At 37.9% G+C, this 17,865-nt stretch overlaps 1 protein-coding gene across 17 annotated transcripts in view; it reads right to left on the bottom strand.

Moving 5' to 3' along the window:
- NRXN1 (neurexin 1) overlaps nucleotides 1-17,865 on the bottom strand; it is a 1,264,827-nt gene that overhangs the window by 985,834 nt on the left and 261,128 nt on the right. The window lies entirely within an intron of this gene.

The following is a 17,865-nucleotide window of genomic DNA, read 5'->3' as shown; positions in this document are numbered from 1 at the left end:
AGTCATCAAAAGGCTTTGACTTAGTATGACAATATATTTACATATTTAGGTAGGCTTGTCTAGAAAGGAGTGAAGATAGGGTCATAGGAAGAGTATGAATCGGAAGACTAAGAAAATCATGTCTAAAAGGTATGATGATATCCGAAGAAAGGAAGAGAGTAGCTGTGGGTCCGTGACTTTATTATACCTCATATTGGGATCCAGGAGCCATTATTCTGGGGCACAAGGGAAAAGGATGCGAGAGAGAGAACATAGAACAAGAGAACAGAGAGTGAGTGTGAGAGCAAGTGAGAGAGAGAGAGAGAGAGAGAGAGAGAGAGAGAGAGAGAGAGAGAGAGAAACAGAAGAGGAGGGAATGGACTGTATCCCTTCTCTTCCAACTTCCACATTGAAGCTCTAACATTGACTGTGACTGTAGCTGGAGCTAAAGTCTTTAAGGAAACAATTCAATTAAATAAGGCCATAAAGTGGCAAACCTAATCCAACAGCACTGAGAATGTATAGTAAGAGGAAAAGATGACCAGCTCTCTCACTGTATCTTCCTCCTTACCCACTCTGTGTACACAAATAAGAAAGAATGTGTGAGGGCTCGGTCAAAGGCAAGAGACCTTTTATCCAGGAAGAGAGGTTACAACGTAGACCAACCCTGATGAATGCCTTGGTCTTAGATATCTAAACTGCAGAAACGTAAGAGAACAAATTATGTTCCCAAACTATGAGAAGATAAATGATGTAATTTAAGGTACCCAATCTATGGCATTTCTTTTTGAGAGCCCATGCTGACAAAAATGGTTTAGTTGAGATATGAAACTGAAAACACATGCAGAGTTCATTAAAAAAAAATCAATGAGGTAAACAAAGTTTGAATGAGCAGAAAATGAAACTCCTTCTACTCACAGACAGAACTTTCAACTACTACTGAATCTCTCATGCTGAGTTTCAATTCTGGAAACTGTGGCACAGCCACGCCTGTTTTTTGTAAGCTCTATGTTCCAGTGTGGTGTAACAGCTACGCCCCCAGCCTCCTCTGCCATCAACTGGAACAGGCTTTTTCATACTTTCACACTAAAACTGACAAACAAGAAGAGTGGGAGGATGAGGAGATGTCAGCATGAGCAGGATGGAAATAATGACTACAGACAGATTCAACAAATTCTGGGATATGATGTTAGTATTCCAAGTAGATCTTTGTCAAAAAAAATAAACTTTTATTTAGCAACCCAACTTACAATTCTGGAAAAACTGTGTGAACATATGAGAATCATCTATGTAACCAAGAAAACGCAGCACAGAAAATAGGGCCTCATGTCTTTACATGGTGGTTCTTTTAAAATATGGTACCACAAACTTTGGTTTGATTCACATGTATTAAAAAATAGGGTCAGTTTAACTACCAAGCTATGGAGGTTTCATTTACACTCTCAAGACTCACTCACTGTGATAGAAAAATGAACAGAAGCTCCATGAGCATTTTTTTCAGAACCAGTAAATAATGGCGCATAGGTTTGGAGAAAGAATCTAAGTGGAATCAATGAATAACAAACATTGTTCCTTATCTCTGTACTATGCCCCATCAAGTTGAAGACATGGAAAATTATAGGCGTTAGCTAGTCTTTGTGAAGGAATTGGCAAATATATTATTCATCTGCCTTTTCATCTGTTAAAAAGTAGTGTTCATTTTGATCGGCGTTTGTGTGTGTGTGTGTGTGTGTGTGTGTGTGTGTGTGTATTTGCCTGTGTTTGTATAAAAGAGGACAAACAGTTTGTGTGGCATTTTCCCTACCTCTGTCTTCAATATAATGAATTCCACTTGCTCTTTTAACTCCAGATGTTATCATGTTTTAGTTATACTGATTAAAGTTTGTGAAGAATTGCAAATGGTAACCCAGCCTTCCCTCATAATAGGAAAGCCAATATATTTAAAGGCATAACAGTGAAACAGAATACCAGGCTAAAATTATAAAAGTGTTGGAAATGTCATCATTTGCGTTAGGCTGTGGGCTTCTGGTCAGAAGAAATAGAACGAATGGGCCTTTATTACTGCTCTAGTGAGCACGAAACACAACAAGAATTTCCAGTTGTTAGGTCCATTGTATCTTATTTGGATCTTATTTATTTGTTTGGTTTGTTTTGGGTTGGAGACACACCCAGCTATCCTCAGGGCTTACTCCTGTCTATGTTTAGGACTCACTCCTGGAGGTGCTCCAGGGACCATATGGAGTGCCTGAGATTAAAACAGTGTCAGTTGCATGCAATGTAAGTACCATATAACTGCACCATTGTTCTAACTCCACATGGTTAAGTTGACAGTATTTCTCCCACTGGGAGAAGGGATCTATAGAGAATAAGAACTGGAGTTTTCTTACTGAAATTGAAAAGAAATAAAAATAAAAGTTGCCAACTCTATCAGTAGTAGAAATAGAGATGACAGTTTCATGTTATTTTCAGATAGATTTGACATTTCAAATACTACAAAATATTTCTTGCCATCTCAAGATTCTCTCCTATTGGTCTGTGATACACATCTTTTGGGGAAAAATGCATAGAACAAACTATCCAAGTAATTGAAAGTGGAATAATTTTCTCCCTAAGCTTCCCACATGACACAATAATTTTTTTCTTAGTGAAAGCAATTGTGGAACAGCAAGTTGGATGCCTTTGGCTCTAGTGAGCTTCTCTGTAGCTTTCTGGGTCCACAATCCTTGTTTCTGTCATATAAAAATGGAGATGTCCTGGGAATATCACAGGATTAGATGACACAAGGTAGAATGAAAGTGTTCTAGGGGCTGGAGAAATAGGACAGCATGTAAGGCACCTGCATTGCACAAGGCAGAACTGGGTTCAAATCCCAACACTACAGCTGGTTATCCAAGCAATATAAGAACCATTCCAGAGCACAGAAGTTAGGGTAATCCCTGGGCACAGCCAGGTGTTGCCCGAAAAAACAACTGAAAAAAAGTGTCTCAAACACTTTTGTATTATTAATCTATTGTGAGTTTGTAGAAATAAGGATCCAAGACATTTTGCATTCCAAAATAAGAGGCAAATATTCTTTTCCATTTTGGGATCTTGTGAAAAGGGTAAAGTACTAACTCTGGTAGTATTAAAGGCAACATAGTCTCTTATTTATAAGATCTACTGCTGACAATCATTAAGATATATATATATATATTATTACTGACAATTGTTAGGAGTGATTGTATGTGTCTGTAAAAGAACACACTATCTTGACAAGGGCATGTCAAATTACAGAGACTCTTATTTCTAATAAGATAAAAATATAAATTAACAATGATGGTAAACATGGTTGCCACCCAATTCATTCAGGAAAAAAAATGAATTAAAGTACGGTCCTGATCTATAAGCTTATCACAAAGTGGAAAGACAAAAGTCAAGTCACTGTGTCACTGTCCTCCCGTTGTTCACTGATTTGCTCAAGTGGGCCCAGTAACATTGTGAGACTTGTTACTGTGTTTGGCATATCGAATACGCCACAGAGAGCTTGCCAGGCTTTGCTGTGTGGGCAAGATACTCCGGTAGCTTGCCAGGCTCTCCAAGAGGGGAGAAGGAATCAAAAAGTCAAGCAAACTTGAAAAAATATATAAACATAGGGATGGAAATTAAACTCCTCAGTGTTTATGGAGAGTTTCTTAGTAAATGAACTAAGATAATTCATTGATGGGATATAGGGAGATTAAGGCAGAGAGTGAGGCAGGGAAGATACAGCAATAGGGAATGGATTAAAGGGAAAAAAGGAGGAGTAGTTGAGACAAGGGTAAGATATGCAGGCTTTTCTGTTTGTTTTTATTGCATTACAAAAACCTTCAAACTTTACAGAAAGACTGAAGGCTTAATTTATAAGTCTACATCTTTTATGCATTTTCATACTTTCCTATAAAAATGCAAACAGCCACATCTTTCTAAAGCTACTGCTAGGGCTCAAGACTTGATTTATGGTGCCAACTCCTCCACACACAGGCAACAAGAAAAAAGACGAATACCACATGCCCAAGACATCCCAAAAGTATTCTTTTTATTAAATGCAACCATAAAATGATCGCGTTTAACAAAGACTCATTGAAGTCTCATCGTTCAAACACAGTGCAAACTTAAATAGATTCCAGCATCATTCAAGCTCAGCTTCAGGGCGATCACAACTGTAACTAACTCCTACGCTTTCATCTTTTGACAATGAAATTAAAATATTGCTTCATGCTACAGTAGGAAAGAACACTCTAAAATAAATAATCCCAAAGTTGAAATAAAACCGAAAATAACAGCAGTGCCTTTCGGAAACAGTGGGCAGCAATGTTAATGAATGGAAGCTTTGATACCAATAGAACAAACACATTGATTTTGAAGGAATATATAAAGAAGATTAAATTATACTATAGATAGCAGACACTACATAATCAATGTCAAAACTAAGCAATTCAGATTAAAAAGAAGCAATTATTTCTCACAGAATTTTTAAACAGGTGAAGTATGGAAAAAGTTGGCATTCTCCCGAGAATCACAATTACAGACAAATTAAGGCAATAAAACTTGCACTTTATGGTGAGATACAGAGGAACATTTTTAGAACATAAATCTGGCCTTGCCTCTAGTCTGGATGAACAGGAGTCCCTGAGTCCAAGGTTTGTCAATTGTATATCTTAGTGAATGGGTAGCTTGGCAAGTCAAGGTAGGATCAAGTTTTTCAGTATACTATTAGCTATGTCAAACCACTGGTGATGACATGTGAACCTCGAACATTTGTTGGGAGGAGGTGGGCCACACCCAGCGATGCTCAGGGATTACTATTGGCAGAGATCAGTGGATCATATGAGATGCCGGGGATTGAACCTGGGTCGACCACGTGCAAGGCAAGCACTCTACTAGCTGCTGGAGAATCTCTCCAACCCCCAACCTTGCCATTTCTGTAAACACGGTCATTTGATTTCTCCTGTAGTGTTAGCATAGAAGGCTCAACCAAAGCTCTGCATAGATACCTATTTTTAAGTTTATTCTCCCTTCATTACCCAAAAGAAAGTGGTCACAGCGGTCCCATATTTTCCTAATTACAAAAAGCTTTCAATTTAGGTCATGCAACTCTTTGTTTTTTATCTTTGGCAAACCAGTGTTAACCTAGCAATATTTGGAATCATCTGCTATTTTTAGAGCTCATTAGGTGATCATCTGTTGCATTACCTGAAATTTTTATTTTTAGTTATTTCTCTTATAGATTTTGATTCTTCTAGATACCGTAGCTGCCAATCATCCAATCTCTTCTACATCAACAAAAGAAAACCAAAACCATTAGAAAAATACTATTTCAAGAACATAATATATTATTTACTAAGACACCTACTTTTTTGGGAGGTGATATATTTACAGTTTATAATATATACTGGTATTTGATGTGCAGGGTTTTATTTCTTTGGTCATTCTTGGTTCTAAAAAACGATAAAATCTCAACAGTAAATGGGGGACAGTAACAGAAATCATATTTAAAAGGCACCTACTTCCTTCAAACGTAAATGGCAACAATATGTGCAAGTAGCCATGTGTACAAGCTTGGACAAGCTGAACTGTACTTCATAGGTAAAAGTGAATGTGAATGCTTTTACTAACAGTGCAACCAAACAGAAGAAATTCTTCTGTGGGAGAGAAACAACCAAAATACTGCAGTACCTTCTAGACTATCTGCTTAATAAAAACAACCAAACAAAAACTCCTCAAACTCTAGCTCTACCTATAGGACTCGTTTTACAGAGCTGTTTCACCTAAAAGTAGATAAATATTTGTCTTCATGCCAGGGAGATGTGGGTCTTTCAACTCAGGGAGAATAACGGTGAGGATTCTTAATTCACCTAAGAGAATGTCAACAGCATCATCTGCTCATCTGGTGTCCAAAGGACACATATTGGTTCATCTTCTTGCCCAGATTCTCCTTTTACTTTGGGGCTTTTCCCTCATATTTGGTCCTTCGTGTGCACCCTTAAACTTGCCAAACACACCTGGAGAGACCACTGAAGACACTGCTGAAAAAAATAGCTTAATACTGAATTCTCATCTATTCAGAAAGGTTCTTAAAAAAAAATCCTCTCCTGTGAATTCGACTAACAGGGTTCAAATTATTCTCCTCAGACTGGCAATTTAGAAGTTATTTTAAAATTAAGACCTTTTGTTAATAAATACTGTTTGCTTCCAGGTTAAGAAGTGGAATTATACCCTTTATACTAAATTGCCATCTATCTGGCGTTTGGGCCGCTGTTACTAATTGAATTGAAACAGAAGGGTCCAAGTTTCACTTGTCATTCAGAACCATAAAGAAACTTCCAAAAGAAAACATATCTGTTGCTATTTTTATTCTTTATAGGTCAAAAATGTGCTCCTGAAACATTGTTTTACAAGTGGGATGAGTGGACATTATAGCTAATTACAAGTCTGTGTAAAAAAAAAACATAAACTGAAGAAATGGGGAATGTCTTAAAGAATACTCAAATAGCAATCCCATGTAAAATGTCAAATTTTGGAAGAACAATTCAATTATCAGAATCTCTACCATGATTCAAGTGGCTCTGGGTAAGACAAAATGTGAATATTTCTGTGAAATAAAATTTTGTGTGAGAAAACTGACATGTAGAAAAGATGGAAAATAATTAAAAAGTAGCAAAGCATAAATCCCGAGTATTTCGATTAATTAAACAATGGAAGCAAAGCCATAAAAACTTGTTACTGGGATATAGACTTATTTTCTTTCTTTTCTCCAAATTTTAAGTCCATGAAAAAAATTATTTTTGTTCTTGATCATTACTTCATCTCTGGAACCTAGTACAGTGGGCTGGAGTGATAGCCCAGTGGGTAGGGCACTTGCCTTGCATGCTGCCAACCCTGCCGACCCAAGTTCGATTCTTCCGCTCCTCTCAGAGAGCCCGGCAAGCTACTGGGAATATCTTGCCTGCACGGCAAAGCCTGGCAAGTTACCCGTGATACATTCGATATGCCAAACACCGTAACAATAAGTCTTACAATGGAGATGTTACTGGGCCCACTTGGGCAAATCAATGAACAATGGGAGAACAGTTGACAGTTGTCCTAGTACAGTGCAGATTAAACACTTTAAAAAGATGGCCACTCAATACCTCTATTGAAAACCACAACACCCTATAGGAAAGAGAGAGCAAAAGGGAATGCCCTAACACAGTTAGGGAGGGGTGGAATGGGATGGGGGCAGAGGGCTACTGGGTTCATTGGTGGTGGAGAATGGGCAGTGGTGGAGGGATGGGTACTTGATCATTGCATAAGTGAAACCCAAGCACGAAAGTTTGTAAGTCTACAACTGTATCTCATGGTGTTTCACAAAAAAAACCTTTAAAAAGATGGTTATTCGCAAAATATAGGATTAAATATCATTGCAGTGTACTTATTTTTTTCTGACACAATAACTGAATCTGAATTCTTTCAGCATAAGTGGCTCAAGATGGCTGAGCAAACAGAGTGAGAAAGCTGCCTTTCTTGAAATATAATTAATGGCAACCAGGTATAATTTTCTATTGTACTTATAGGGGGGAAAAAACTTTTAGCACCAGGAAATGGTAAATGATTAATAAAGGTCAAGTTGTATTGAAAGGTGGCATCACGTAAAGATATGTTACTCGATAGAAACAAATCACAAAAGCTTACTAAAATTTCTCAGCAATCATTTATGAAGAAAATATTTAATATAAGAAGCTAAGTGACTTTTCGAAAGTAGTATGTTAGAAGCACTGCCATATAAGTGACATGACCGTGACATGTTAGAAGCATGAAATCTGGGATTTGAGTCCAGCTCCCAAATGTCAGCATGATGCTTCTTCCACTATGTAACTCTACTGGGCACTGCATGCTCTTCGAGGGGGAAGACCAATAGAACAGACTACAACTAGTGGGAGATGTTGAACCCAATTTTTAAAAAGTAGTAAAGTGATATTTTGAAATTTTGACATATATGTTTCTCTAAGAAAAAAATTGTGTTCAATGAAAAATAAATAAAGTCCTTCAGATTTACACTTCATGAAAGAATGCAAGAAAAACTTGATTGGTAAGTAAATGGATAAAGAAAGAAAGGAGTCTGCTTTCTGTCTGTTTGGTTTTTGGTTGGTTGCTTGTTTTTTAGGCCACACCCAGTTGTGCTCAGGGCTGACTCCTAGCTCTGAACTCAGGGGTCACTGCTGGTGGGCTCAGGGAACAATCCGGAGTTCCATAGATCAACCCTGTGTCAGCTGCATGCAAGTAAGTGACCTTACCCCTATACTCTCACTCTGGCCTAGAAATCAAGTCTGGGTAAGAGAAGACTTAATTAGTGGGACTTCAGGTACACAACAAGGTAGCAACAAATGTTTGATGGCTACATAATGGGAGAACTGACCCCACAATTGGAGTTTGGGTCAGGGGAGTTTGGGAGGATTTTGGGGTTTTGGGGGAAGGCGGGACAATGGTGATGGGTGTGGTGTCGGAATTATGTGCATGTAAAACCACTATTAATAGAGTTGTAAACCACCGAATTGCAATTTTTAAAATCTATTGTAAGTGAGGAGCTTAAACACACCCGACAGCCTGGTGTTGGATGATGTATTAATATCCACCAAGTTAACGCCACTCCCATACTCCTTTGACATCTTTGTGTTTCATGGAGGCTGCAGGGGTCTATGTGATGTAAAAGTCTGATTAGCCTTCCCTGAAGGTAGGAAGGAAGCTGGTTTCTATTCATGCCTGTCATTATAAAAGCAGAGGGCCCAGTGTTAGCAGGACTTCCATCATTAAGATCCACTACCTGAAAATCTTCAAAATATTCCATTTTCATCCTTTGATTACCATGTAAATTAGCAGAGAATTCTTCAAATGCAAAAGAGTCTGTTCTTTCAAAATCATAACTGAAGAGGCAGCTTAGAAATCCTTACCGTTTTGTGCGAGCCTTGGTGGGGATAAAGAGAAAAACAAATGTCTTATCGGAACATAAAGAAGGAGAAAAATATACCCTAAATTCCCTGTGCTTCTGGATAAGATCTAAAGCATGCACAGAGACACACTGAAGCCCTACAGACCCTGAGTCTGAGCAAAAGGACAGCCCAGGAGCACTTATGCCAATTCTTCTGCTTTTTTTCTTTTGGGGCATACCCGGCAATGCTCAGGGGTTACTCCTGGCTCATGCTCTCAGAAATCCCTACTGGTGGTGCTCAGAAGACCATATAGGATGCTGGGAATAGAACCCGGGTCAGCTGCGTGCAAGACAAACGCCCTATTCGCTGTGCTATTGCTCCAGCCCCTCTCTCTGCATTTTTTAACCAGCAAAATTTTGTGGCTCATACTTGAGGAAATAAATTACTTGTTTTCACCTAGGTATGATTATAAGACCCCAGAGATACCTAGAGTGTCTATAGAGGCTTTCAGTTTGTCATGGAGGTCATTGGGGTGGCAACACTGCCTAATGTCTATATATAGATATATCGTCTAGGGAATGCTGTGCAGAATCCCATAATGCACAGGACAGCCCCATATAAAAAGAATTAATTGGCCCAAAATGTCAATAGTGCCAAGGTTATGAAACCTTGGAGCAGAGCAAAAAAAAAAAAAAAAAAAAAAAAAAAGGAAACAAATCTTTCTACAGGCCATTTTCAGATTTTTTTGATACATCTAATTTAGACAAGGCCTAACTGGCAAACTTCTTGAGTGACCTTGTTACAAGGTACACCATTTGTCAGCATCAAATTCACAATCTGTTCTTATTTAAAATCTACCATTACTTATTTCTCCCCCAAAGGCTTCTACAATTTAATAGTCAGGGCATGTTATGGTTCTGAAATAGATGTCCCTATCATCCCACTTTAGATGGGAAAAGACACATTCTGCACTGTTTATAAGTCATAAAGAATTCTAAATATCTCCCACTTAACACATTCAGGAAAAATTATGGTATAATTTCTGTGCTGGGTGGCAGTCTTTCATACCATTATGCGTCTTGTGAACCAACCATAGGTAATGCACTATCTTTCTTTAATCAAATCCGCACTGTAATTTCTATAAAAATTCAATTAAACACAAAATGCAATTACTTATTTTTTTATCACAGTATAATTTACTTTCTCCAAACAGCAGCATGAAAATACGAAGAAAAGATTTTATCTTTCAGTATACTTAAATCAAGCCTGCATGCTTTCAAAGAAATTCAAAGGAGACATTGCCAATATATGCAATCTATTATCTACATAGAATTCCTTACCCACATCAACTTTATGGATGTGTAATATAATTTAATAGCAGAAGCTTAGTCTTTTTAAAATATCTACTTCTTCTCAGATTCAGTATTACATCTATCTGAAAATTTTTCAGACTCTTACGGTGAGAATATAATTAAGCAACAATTTGCTCATAAACCTCATCAAATCAGTTTTATGAATGACCCACTTAGGTGTCAAATAAACCCTAAAAAGTAATTTCCTCCAAGTCTCCCAAATCCATTCTTCTTTACTTCTTCACACCTATCTCCACACATTATTGTCACCAAAGAATATTATTAACTATTCGCACAGTCTGCATTTGTGTTAGTTTCAGAGACTAATTCAGTATTCGCTCAGGTACAACCTCCAGTATTTTCAATCAGATTCATCCTCCCATGTCCGCTGGGGACTTGCGGATTTGTGCCGGCGTCAGAATTACTCAGAGATCATGGTTAAGAGGAAGCAGAGGAATCCAGAATTCGTATTTTTAACCAGTTGATGCTGATAGTTTTTTCCCCAGATCATAATACTATAATCTCTAGGTGTTACAGAGGCCCATTTATTTGTCTGTTTTATTTTCTCTGAGTGGATTTCTTTTTCATTCAACCATTTCTCATCTGAATGAGAGCATTTTCCTCCCTGTCTGCTCCTCCTTCAATCTGCCACTCCCATATTTTCTTTTGTTTTCTTATTCCTCCTCCCCGTGCTGCTACCTGCTCTATCCCTCCCTGTCCTATCTCTCTAACATCTCCCTCTTTCTGTCTGACTGTAGTCTTGGCTTTTGCTTTTGCCATTCCCAAACCCTTCTTTACCTCTGGTCTATTTCAAAACCAGAATCAAAGCTGATTTTGATTTACCCATACAAGTATAAATTCACCCTCCATAGTAAATTACCCAATACTTCTCACCAGTAAGACACTCTTTTACACACCTGGGTACATAACTTAGTAAATTTTAGCCTCTGTGTATACTTATGATGTATGTCACCTTTTACACTGTTTATTAAATGCAACATTCCTTATTCATAAAAATGCCTGCTAAAATAACTGGCTCCTGGTCAGTGCATAATAAATGTGGCTAGAACAACAATATTTGGATCAGAGGCTGCAAACCAGCTTCATCATTCAATGACATATATCGTTAAAAAGAGATCTGATTGACTCTACAACTAATGCCACCAGTCAAGTCTGGTACCAAACACAATGCTGTTTTAATTTCATCAATGACTGCTGATTGTTGATGTTATCTTATTAGTAATGGAAGAAGTACATGAAGAGTCATTATATGAATATATATGCTTATATAATCTGTATGGACATATTTATGAGCATTAAATAAGCTTGTTCAGTGACGGGATTGTTACCTATCTCTAGCAAGGTATTTTGGAAAAACTTCCAGGAAACTTCACATTCCCAAAATGACTACCATGGACAGTGAGATCAAACTATTTATTTCATCAATACTATTTTATTTCATTAGTAGCCAAATTTTCTGTAATTCATAAACAATAGAGATTTTAAATCACAATGTCATATTTTGGGGTCACTCGATTTGTAATATAAGCGGATTTGGAATGAAGACATTCTGGTCACAGATGCTGGAAGCGTCATGAAAAATAGAAAACAAGGAGAAGTTCTGAAAACATAGTCAATATTTTCTTAGTCTATCAGTTTCTCTGCTTCTGTTCCTCTTTCTCTCTCTCTTTCTCTTTTTTCCTCTCTCTCCTCTTCCTCCACCCCTCTCTGTCCAATGGAAGGTCAATTCTCTGAAGGGTATAGGGAAATTTCACACTTAGTCAGTAGATGTTACAATGTGTGGCTTTTCCCAAGTGATTCCACACAATTGAGGTAACAGAGAAACACTCTAACCAGTGCTAAAGAATCTCTGGAGAGCTGCCAAAATATTTCTATTTCAAAGTTGCTGGTCATATTTAAAGACCCAATATCTTGGTTGGCTACATAAACTCGGGTGGATAACTAACTCCAATATTTCTACAACCTATGTGTAAAACGGGAGATAGAAATTACTTAAGTGCAACTGGAGTGGTCCAAACGATATATTTTATGCAGTTTTTATTACTGTCTGATGCATATTACATATCCATGTAAGATATTATATAATGCTAGTTTCCACCAGTTCAAATGCAACTTGGCTACAAAATTTTGACAAAGTGATCATTCTAAGATTAAATCACCCATCATTCCCAGATAAACCATCAGTTACAATATCCAGTAATCTCAGATATAAATTAAAGGGATAATTTTCTTCCACATAAATACTTAAGTAAACAGATTGTCCTTATCCATATAAGAACTCAGCTATTTAAATATCTCCTGGATGTTGTTATTAGAGGAGACTGGTGGAAACTGGGCAGGAATAAAATCTAAATTTTGGGGCTGGGGAGATGGTATAGTGGTGAAGGTAATTAATATAGATGGTCTACTTGTTGGCACATGTAAGACCTCATGTTGACTGCATGACACTAATTTGATCCCTGGTACCACGTGGTCTGCTGAGCTTCACCCAGGGTAGACCTAGAGACCCCTGGGCACTTCTGCGCTGGCCCTGGTAGTCTACCCTGGCATTAGTGCTGGGACATTCCTATATCCTGGAACTCTCACACTGAACCACAGGCCCAATAGCAAAGAACCACTGCCAGTACTTCTAGACATCCTGATCATGACCTAGAATTCCAGCGTCCCCCAGCCCCACAAACACATACGCACTCACAAAAGAGCAAAGTATCGCCATTTGTAAATCATTAATTACTAGAAATAAGATAAACCTCAGGTAAAAGAGAGAAAGAAAATAGCTTACAAAGCTGTTGCATTCACTCTCTTATGAACAGACTCCAACTGAAGTAGAAATATTGCAATTTTTTTATTAATTGAAAATTGAGAATTTTTATTGAAAAAATTCAATTTATCAACTGAAAACCCAGAAAGCAATATTTTTTTTCTTAAAAATTAGACAAATCCCCAACTTATAAAACTTGTGAAAGACTTAATTATATGCATTGCTACTGTTCTGTATAATTAAGTATTTTTCTTAATTGGAAGTTGTACATTTGACACTTTTATCATTCTACACCATACCCTTGCTCCAAACAATATAATGCCTATCTCTGTATGAGTTTTGGTATATTCTTCCGTTTTGGGCTTTGTTTTGTTTTTTAGATATTTTATATAAAACTATATGTCTTTCTCTGCCTCACTCATTTCATTTAACAAAATGCCCTCATAATGTTCTTCCAATCTGTCACAGAGGGCAGAATTTTATTCTCTTTCTGGTTGAATAATATTTCACTGTGTGTGTTTGTATCTGGTTGTACATACCTTGATGTGTATAAGATGTACCATTCAGATATCAGTTCATCAGTATTGACATTGTCTCCTTAGATTAGCTATTTAAAATAGTGTCAAAATAAACACCGGGTTAAGGTGGGTAAAGATATACATATTTACTAGGATTTTATTTCCTCTGGATACATGCACAGGAATAGAACGGTGGAATTATGTGATAGTTGCAGTTTTCATATTTTGAGGACCCTCCATGTTATTTACCATACTTGTACCAATTGTTTGTTACTGTGATAAATTGTCTTAGAAAAGAGATAGTATCTATCTTCCATTGGAGCACAAGTCGCATTCATTCAATTTCCAGAATAATAAATGTAATATCTTTCTCAAGAGTAAAAGTAAAGTTTGTTTACTGTCAATCAGAAAATATCTAGTTTCTCTAAAGTTGGGTCACCCAATTTTCTGCTTATGTGTATCTTGTATACCTTTCACTGTATTACTCAGTAAGAATTAAACCCCCCAAATTAGTTCAAACACTGATACTATGGATATTGCTCTTGCTATCATTAATAAAGTCCCTTGTCTCTTAAAAAAATTAGACAAATTCCATAACTTGTTTATAGCACAGCGGTAGGGCGTTTGTCTTGCACGCAGCCAACATGGCCAACCCGACTTCGATTCTTCCGCCCCTCTCGGAGAGCCCGGCAAGCTACGGAGAGTATTTGATATGCCAGACACAGTAACAACAAAGTCTCCAATGGAGACGTTACTGGGCCTGCTCGAGCAAATCGATGAACAATGGGAGGGCCTTTTTAAAATCTACACAGGCTGGCAGGTCTGGTCCTGGCTGAATCCCCAGCACTGCACCCCTATCAGGAGAAATCCCTGAATAAAGAGTAAGAAATAAGCCAACTATGTGACCCACACTCTCCCCAAAATCTAATAAAATCCTCAGGGCTGTGCAGAAAGACAGGGGTTAAGGAGTATGTCTCATAGGAGCTACCATAGCTTGATATCCAGTTTACGTGGCAACAACCCACCCCTCCTCAACCCTCAAACATCAGCAGGTGTGAAGCTGGCGATCCACAACACTCACTGCAGGACCAAAGAAGCATCACGTACTCAGACCAAACATCAACCTAGTGGCAGCCTAATGGCCAAGAAGTTCTGGAAGTGACCTCTGGCTAAAGATACTCTTTTCCCTAATGGTGACTCCTTTCCTGCTTCCCTTCCCCTTCCCTTCCCTTTCTTTCCCTAGCCCTCTTCCTTTCCTTTTCCTCCTTTATTTTTTATTTTTATTTTTACTCAGGGGCACACCCAACTGTGTTCAGGGCTTACTCCTGGCTCTGTGCTCAGGGGTCACTCCTGGCAGTTTTCAGGGGACCACATCTCTGGTCAAAGCCGGGTCAGCTTTTTCAAGATACTAATTTTATATAAGAAAATTATATAAAATATTTATTTTTTGTTTTCAAGATTTATGTACAACTATATACATTATCAGTATACACTGAAGATTCTTTTATCACCCAAAGTAAAGATTTTGGTATAGGTTCAAAATTCCATACATATTTTGGGAAAAAAATCTAAAATTAAGATTTTTGTCCTGTGAAAAAACAGTGTTGAGAAAATAAATAGACAAGCTTTAGACTAAGAAAAAATATTTCCAAAAGAGATAGAATGAAACAAAACTCTTGCCCTAAATATCAAGGGGATCTTTAAGGTCAATAATAGGTGAACAGTCAGATTTTAAAAATAGGCTAATGCACACCATACCAAGTAGACATACAGATGGCAGATCAGCCTATGAAAGGATGCTACACAGGTGCCATTAAGGAAAAGCAAGTGAAAACAATAAGACCCCATGATACACCTATTAGAATGGCGGAATCCAGAAAAGCAATAACGGAAAATGCTGGCAAGGATGTGGAGCAACAAGAATTCACATTCATCGTCACATTCATCACTGGCATAAATGCAAAAATGGGGCAGTTGATTTCCAAGACAGTCTGACAGCTTCTTTTTTAAAAAATCAATATACTTTCTCCATATGATAGAGCAATCACAGTGATATTAAGCATTCACCCAAAGAAATAAAAACTTGATATCCACCAAAAAACTACACAAAGATATTTAGAAGAGCTCTATTCATCATTTTCCAAACTCATATGTATCCTAGTTATTCCTCATAGTGAGTAGATAAACACAGGTATAATCAGACAGGCCGCTAAAAAGATCTATCAAGACATGAAAAGTCACTGAGTAATCAAATATATATTATTAAGTAAAAGAAGCCAGTTGAGAAAACCATGCTTTATCTGTTCTGATAGTATGCTTAATAATATTCTGAAAAAAAGAAGAACAATGGAAGCCTTAAAAATATATCGGGTTTTGGGGCGGGAGCAATAGCATAGTGAGTAGGGCATAAGCCTTGCACGCTGCCCACCCAGGTTTGATTCCCAGCAATCTCCGGAGTACCGCCAGGGGTAATTCCTGAGTTCATGAGCCAGGAGTAACCACTGTGCATTGCCGGGTGTGACCCAAAGAGCAAAAAAAAGAAACAAGAAAAAAAAGAAAAAGAAAAAATATATATTGGGTTTCCAGGGGTTATATGGTAATGAGGGTGAGCAGGCAGAGCCCTGAGTCTGTATAGTACTAGAATGGAGCGTACATGTTATTATGCGTTTCTCCAAACCCTTAGAGCCGTACTGCCAGGAATAAACAGCGACACCAATTCTGAAGTCTGAGAGGTGCTGATGCAAGCTCATCACTTGTATGTAGGAAGCACGCTACGAAAGGATTTGATGATAGGGTGAAATATGCACATGCGATGTCAGGGAATGCGTCCTTTTCATTTTTCTGTGAAACTCAAACTGGTCTAAGAATAAGGTCTGTATTTTAGAGAATATTAGCCCAAATAGTATCTACATATACAATAAAGTTTAAATGGAGGACTAAACTCTAAGGCCAAAATATATTATGTTATTACATCAGACTTTTGACCCAAACTCAATCATTTAAAAACAAAACAAAAAAAAAAATAGCAGTGCAACACTGAGTTCTCTGGAAAGATTCAGTGAAATATGTTGAAGGAATCTAATTTTCATATTTATATTTTAATTATTTCATATTTTCTTACAACTTAAACTATGAAAATAATATTTGTGTCAGAGTGATGATGTAGAAGATGGAACACTTGCCTTGCATATAGGCAAACTGGGTTCAAGCCAGAGCACCCCACAGGGCTCCATGATCACAGAGCCAGGAGTAAGCCCTGAGTACCACGGGAGTGTGAATCGCTTTCCCCCAGGGATCCCCTTCCCCTCACAAAAAAGAAAAATTTAGATTTCTACAGATTCTTCTGTTTGACTCACAAAAGCAGATATGGCCTTCCCCCCACACAGCCCTTTTAAGTCACAGTGTTACTATTATAATGTGCTCAACCTCTAAGAACAATACAAGTTGTCCCACCATTAGGAGTCTGATAGCATCCTATTTGTGTGCAGAGAAAAACTAAGTCCAGTGCAATAAAAGAAAGGTCACAAAAGAACAACATCTTTTTTTACCACCGGTTGTCATGGGAGGAACCATGTCCCTATTCCCACAAAAATATATTGAAGTCATACCCACCTCAGGACTTCAGAACGTGGCCTTATTTGAAAACAGTTGTAAGCAGTTAAAAATAAATAAATAAAAATACCGTCCTCCCATTATTCATCGATTTGCTCGAGCGGGCCCAGTGACAACTCCATTTTGAGACTTGTTGTTATTGTGTTTGGCATAAGGAATACATCATGGGTAGCTTGCCAGGCTTTGTCGTGTAGTATCTCTGTAGCTTGCCGGGCTCTCCGAGAGGGGGAGGAATTGAACCCGGCTCAGCTGGGCTGACTGCGAGCAAGGCAAATGCCCTACCGCTCTGCTATCGCTCCAGCCCTTAAAAAAAAGTTAAAATGAGATCATTGGTGACAACCCCAATCCAATATTTTCAGTGCCCTGAGAAAAGAAGGTATTAGATGACAAAGACAACGCACAGAGGGAAAACAATGTGAAGACACCAGGGAGAGAGCATCTGAAGGCTGAAAATTGGAGTGAATGAGAAATATGTCTAGGGACACCAAAGAGGGTTTGTTAGAGATCTTGGCTAAGAAAAGGCAACGGAAGATGCTCCTGTAAGTCTCTGAGAAAGCATGGTCCTGTAATATATATTAATTTGAATTTCTAATAGCCTGAACTGTGAGATTAAAAATCCTGCAAATGTTGTAAGCCACTGGTTCTGAGTGAGTGCTTTGTTAGGGCATTCCCAAACAACAAAAAGACACCATTTTTTC

The sequence above is a fragment of the Sorex fumeus genome, unplaced genomic scaffold, assembly GCF_029834395.1.
Source record: "Sorex fumeus unplaced genomic scaffold, SorFum_2.1 ptg000003l, whole genome shotgun sequence".
In the NCBI taxonomy this organism is placed as follows: domain Eukaryota; kingdom Metazoa; phylum Chordata; class Mammalia; order Eulipotyphla; family Soricidae; genus Sorex; species Sorex fumeus.
This window is presented reverse-complemented; position numbering and strand designations above follow the sequence as displayed.